We start from the raw sequence: 6,229 nt of genomic DNA, 5'->3' as shown, positions 1-6,229 counted from the left end.
TTAAAAGTACAAATGGGAAAATAAATAAACATAAATATGGGTTGTATTTACAATGGTGTTTGTTCTTCACTGGTTGCCCTTTTCTTGTGGCAACAGGTCACAAATCTTGCAGCTGTGATGGCACACTGTGGTTTTTCACCCAGTAGATAAGGGAGTTTATCAAAATTGGGTTTGTTTTCGAATTCTTTGTTGATCGCTGTAATCTGAGGGAAATATGTGTCTCTAATATGGTCATACATTTGGCAGGAGGTTAGGAAGTGCAGCTCAGTTTCCACCTCATTTTGTGGGCAGTGTGCACATAGCCTGTCTTCTCTTGAGAGCCAGGTCTGCCTACGGCGGCCTTTCTCAATAGCAAGGCTATGCTCACTGAGTCTGTACATAGTCAAAGCTTTCCTTAAGTTTGGGTCAGTCACAGTGGTCAGGTATTCTGCCACTGTGTACTCTCTGTTTAGGGCCAAATAGCATTCTAGTTTGCTCTGTTTTTTTGTTTGTTCTTTCCAATGTGTCAAGTAATTCTCTTTTTGTTTTCTCATGATTTGGTTGGGTCTAGTTGTGTTGTTGTTGTTGTTGTCCTGGGGCTGTGTGGGGTCTGTTTGTGTTTGTGAACAGAGCCCCAGGACAAGCTTACTTAGGGGACTCTTCTCCAAGTTCATCTCTCTGTAGGTGATGGCTTTGTTATGGCGTAGTAGTGCAGTTGTGTTTTTATCGTATGTCTGTAAATAGCCTGTAAATACCCTATTTCTCTGTATTTTTCATACATATTTCCCTATCAGACTTTTCATCCTTCTACAAAATATACTTTCCTGCAACCCGCCTCACTCAATGTGGAACAGATTCTATTATTGACTTACCTTTATCTAGAATCTAGAATCTCCAGTTGAAACTAGCTAGCCAGCTAGCCAGCTAACTAGCTACTTGCTATTAGCCACAGCTAGCGGTATTTCACCCAGAACATTGGATTTTTTCTGCGGGATTAATTTTAATCACTGGACATTAATCACCGGATATTCGGCCAGTCTGCACAGCGCGTTATCGACCCAGAACATATCAGTTTTTTCCGCCGGAATCACTGAATCACTGGACCTTTAACTCCGGATTCGTCGCTACCAGCTAGCTACAACAAAACGGACGCTGTGGTCTGGCTAATCATCCTGAGCTAGGCCCATCTCCCGGCTATCTACCTCTCTGTCAACCGGACGAGGACCACCTAGTGTTGACACGGAGCCCCGCCGATCCTACACGACTGGTCTGCCGGCGAAATCGTCTGATGTGGTTACGGCGTTAACCACGAAGATTCCATCCATCTGCTAGCCCGGCCCGCTAGCACACGCAAGCCGTGGCCTCTTACTCACTATTGCTTTACCACCGGACCTTATGATAACTCAGCTATACAGCTGATGTCTGCTGGACTGTTCCTTTTTGCGGTACTACATCCTGTTTATGTTTAGCCTCAGCCCAAACATGGTTAGTTTATTGTTGTTTCGGTTATTTCTAATTGTACTATATCACTGTAGACCCCCAGCCTAGCTAAACCTGCCTTAGATAGCTCCTTTGCCCCTCCCCTATACACGCGGAGACCGACTCAATTGATGCCTCCAGCGATGCTATCTCTTTCATTGTTACCCAACGCTTTAGGTTTACCTCCACTTTACTCATATCCTTCCATATCCTTGTCTGTACATAATGCCCTGAATCTTTTCTATAACACCCGGAAATCTGCCCCCCTTTATTCTTGTACCCAACGCACTAGAAGACCAGTTCTTAAAGCCTTTAGCCGTATCCTTATTCTAGTCCTCCTCTGTTCCTCTGGTGATGTAGAGGCTAACCCAGGCCCTGCAGCCCTCAGTATCACTCCTACTCCCCAGGCGCTATCATTTGATGACTTCTGTAATCGCAAAAGTCTTGGTTTCTTGCACATAAATATCAGAAGTCTACTTCCTAAGTTTGAGTTATTCACTGCGTTAGCACACTCTGCCAACCCTGATGTTCTAGCAGTGTCTGAATCCTGGCTCAGGAAGGCCACCAAAAATTCTGAAATTTCCATCCCCAACTATAACATTTTCCGTCTAGATAGAACTGCCAAAGGGGGTGGAGTTGCAATCTACTGTAGAGATAGCCTGCAGAGCTCTATCATACTATCCAGGTCTGTGCCCAAACAGTTTGAGCTTCTACTTCTAAAAATCCACCTTTCCAGAAATAAGTCTCTCACTGTTGCCGCTTGCTACAGACCCCCTCAGCCCCCAGCTGTGCCCTGGACACCATATGTGAATTGATTGCCCCCCATTTATCCTCAGAGTTTGTACTGCTTGGTGACCTAAATTGGGATATGCTTAATACCCCAGCCATCCTACAATCCAAGCTAGATGCCCTCAACCTCACGCAAATTATCAACGAACCTACCAGGTACAACCCCAAATCTGTAAACATGGGTACCCTCATAGATATCATCCTGACTAACATACCCTCTAAATACACCTCAGCTGTCTTCTAACCAGGATCTCAGCGATCACTGCCTTATTGCCTGCGTCCTAGCTTGGGTCCGCGGTCAAAGCGACCACCCCTCATCACTGTCAAACGCTCCCTAAAACACTTTAGCTGAGCAGGCCTTCCTAATTGACCTGGCCCAGGTATCCTGGATGGATATAGATCTCATTCCGTCAGTAGAGGATGCCTGGTTGTTCCTTAAAAGTAATTTCCTCTCAATCTTAAATAAACATGCCCCATTCAAAAAATACAGAACTAAGAACCGATATAGCCCCTGGTTCTCCTCAGACTTGACTGCCCTTGACCAGCACAAAAACATCCTGTGGCGTACAGCATTGGCATCAAATAGCCCCCGCTATATGCAACATTTCAGGGAAGTTAGGAACCAATATACACAAGCAGTCAGGAAAGCAAAGGCTAACTTTTTCAAACAGAAATTTGCATCCTGTAGCACTAACTCCAAAAAGTTTTGGGACACTGTAAAGTCCATGGAGAATAAGAGCACTTCCTCCCAGCTGCCCACTGCACTGAGGCTAGGAAACACTATCACCACCGATAAATCTACAATAATCGAGAATTTCAACAAGCATTTTGCTACAGCTGGCCATGCTTTCCATCTGGCTACCACTAACCCGGCCACCAACTCTGCACCCTCTGCTGCAACTTGCCCATGCCCCCCCGCTTCTCCTTCACACAAATTCAGACAGCTGATGTTTTGAAAGCGCTGCAAAATCTGGACCCCTACAAATCAGCTGGGCTAGACAATCTGGACCCTTTCTTTCTAAAACTAGCCGCCAAAATTGTCGCAACCCCTATTACTAGTCTGTTCAACCTCTCTTTCATAACGTCTGAGATCCCCAGAGATTGGAAAGCTGCCGCGGTCATCCCCCTCTTCAAAGGGGGTGACACTCTAGATCCAAACTGCTACAGACCTATATCCACCCTGCCCTGCCTTTCGAAAGTATTTGAAAGCCAAGTTAACAAACAGATCACCGACCATTTCGAATACCACCGTACCTTCTCCGCTATGCAATCCGGTTTCCGAGCTGGTCACGGGTGCACTTCTGCCACGCTCAAGGTCCTAAACGATATTATAACCGCGATTGATAATAGACAGTACTGTGCAGCCGTCTTCATCGACCTGGCCAAGGCTTTCGACTCTGTCAACCACCGCATTCTTATTGGCAGACTAAATAGCCTTGGTTTCTCAAATGACTGCCTCGCCTGGTTCACCAACTACTTCTCAGATAGAGTTCAGTGTGTCAAATCGGAGGGCCTGTTGTCTGGACCTATGGCAGTCTCTATGGGGGTGCCACAGGGTTCAATTCTTGGGCCGACACTTTTCTCCGTGTATATCAATGATGTCGCTCTTGCTGCTGGTGACTCTCAGATCCACCTCTACGCAGACGACACCATTTTGTATACATCTGGCCCTTCATTGGACACTGTGTTAACAAACCTCCAAACGAGCTTCAATGCCATACAACAATCCTTCAGTAGCCTCCAACTGCTCTTAAACACTAGTAAAACTAAATGCATGCTTTTCAATCGAACGCTGCTGGCACCCGCCCACCCGACTAGAATCACCACTCTCGACGGGTCTGACCTAGAGTATGTGGACAACTACAAATACCTAGGTGTCTGGTTAGACTGTAAACTCAACTTCCAGACTCACATAAAGAATCTCCAATCCAAAGTTAAATCTAGAATCGGCTTCCTATTTCGCAACAAAGCCTCCTTCACTCATGCTGCCAAACATGCCCTCGTAAAACTGACTATCCTACCGATCCTTGACTTCGACGATGTCATTTTACAAAATAGCCTCCAACACTCTACTCAGCAAATTGGATGTAGTCTATCACAGTGCCATCCGTTTTGTCTCCAAAGCCCCATACACTACCCACCACTGTGACCTGTACGCTCTTGTTGGCTGGTCCTCACTACATGTTCGTCGTCAAACCCCACTGGCTCCAGGCCATCTATAAATCACTGCTAGGCAAATCCCCGCCTTATCTTAGCTCATTGGTCACCATAGCAGCACCCACCCGTAGTCTGCGCTCCAGCAGGTATATCTCACTGGTCATTCCCAAAGCCAACACCTCCTTTGGCTGCCATTCCTTCCAGTTCTCTGCTGCCAATGACTGGAACAATTGCAAAAATCTCTGAAGCTGGAGACTCTTATCTCCCCTCACTAACTTTAAGCATCAGTTGTCAGAGCACCTTACCGATCACTGCACCTGTACACAGCCCATCTGAAATTAGCCCACCCAACTACCTCATCCCTATATTGTTATTTATTTTGCTCTTTTGCACCCCAGTATCTCTATTTGCACATAATCTCTTGCACATCTAGCATTCCAGTGTTAATACTATTGTAATTATTCTGCACTATAGCCTATTTATTGCCTTACCTCCATAACTTGCTACATATGCACACACTGTATATATATTTTCTGTTGTATTTTTGACTTTATGTTTTTTACCCCATATGTAACTGTGTGGTGTTTTTATTGCACTGCTTTGCTTTATCTTGGCCAGGTCGCAGTTGTAAATGAGAACCTGTTCTCAACTGGCTTACCTGGTTAAATAAAGGTTAAATAAAAAATAAATAAAATAAAAACTTCCTTTTAAGTGGTTATAGAATTTAACGGCTCTTTTCTGGATTTTGATAATTAGCGGGTATTGGCCTAATTCTGCTCTGCATGCATTATTTGGTGTTTTACGTTGTACACGGAGGATGTTTTTGCAGAATTCTGCATGCAGAGTCTCAATTTGGTGTTTGTCCCATTTTGTGAATTCTTGGTTGGTGAGCGGACCCCAGACCTCAGAACCATAAAGGGCAATGGGTTCTATAACTGATTCAAGTATTTTTAGCCAGATCCTAATTGGTATGTCAAATTGTATGTTCCTTTTGATGGCATAGAAGGCCCTTCTTGCCTTGTCTCTCAGATCGTTCACAGCTTTGTGGAAGTTACCTGTGGCGCTGATGTTTAGGCCGAGGTATGTATCGTTTTTTGTGTGCTCTAGGGCAACGGTGTCTAGATGGAATTTGTATTTGTGGTCCTGGCAACTGGACCTTTTTGGAACACCATTATTTTTGTCTTACTGAGATTTACTGTCAGGGCCCAGGTCTGACAGAATCTGTGCAGAAGATCTAGGTGCTGCTGTAGGCCCTCCTTGGTTGGTGACAGAAGCACCAGATCATCAGCAAACAGAAGACATTTGACTTCAGATTCTAGTAGGGTGAGGCCGGGTGCTGCAGACTGTTCTAGTGCCCTCGCCAATTCATTGATATATATGTTGAAGAGGGTGGGGCTTAAACTGCATCCCTGTCTCACCCCTACGGCCCTGTGGAAAGAAATGTGTGTGTTTTTGCCAATTTTAACCGCACACTTGTTGTTTGTGTACATGGATTTTATAATGTCGTATGTTTTTCCCCCCAACCCCACTTTCCATCAATTTGTATAGCAGACCCTCATGCCAAATTGAGTCAAAAGCTTTTTGAAATCAACAAAGCATGAGAAGACTTTGCCTTTGTTTTGGTTTGTTTGTTTGTCAATTAGGGTGTGCAGGGTGAATACGTGGTCTGTCGTACGGTAATTTGGTAAAAGCCAATTTGACATTTGCTCAGTACATTGTTTTCACTGAGGAAATGAACTAGTCTGCTGTTAATGATAATGCAGAGGATTTTCCCAAGGTTGCTGTTGACGCATATCCCACGGTAGTTATTGGGGTCAAATTTGTC

Source organism: Coregonus clupeaformis, chromosome 20 (assembly GCF_020615455.1).
Source record: "Coregonus clupeaformis isolate EN_2021a chromosome 20, ASM2061545v1, whole genome shotgun sequence".
In the NCBI taxonomy this organism is placed as follows: domain Eukaryota; kingdom Metazoa; phylum Chordata; class Actinopteri; order Salmoniformes; family Salmonidae; genus Coregonus; species Coregonus clupeaformis.
Note: the sequence above shows the minus strand (reverse complement) of the source record.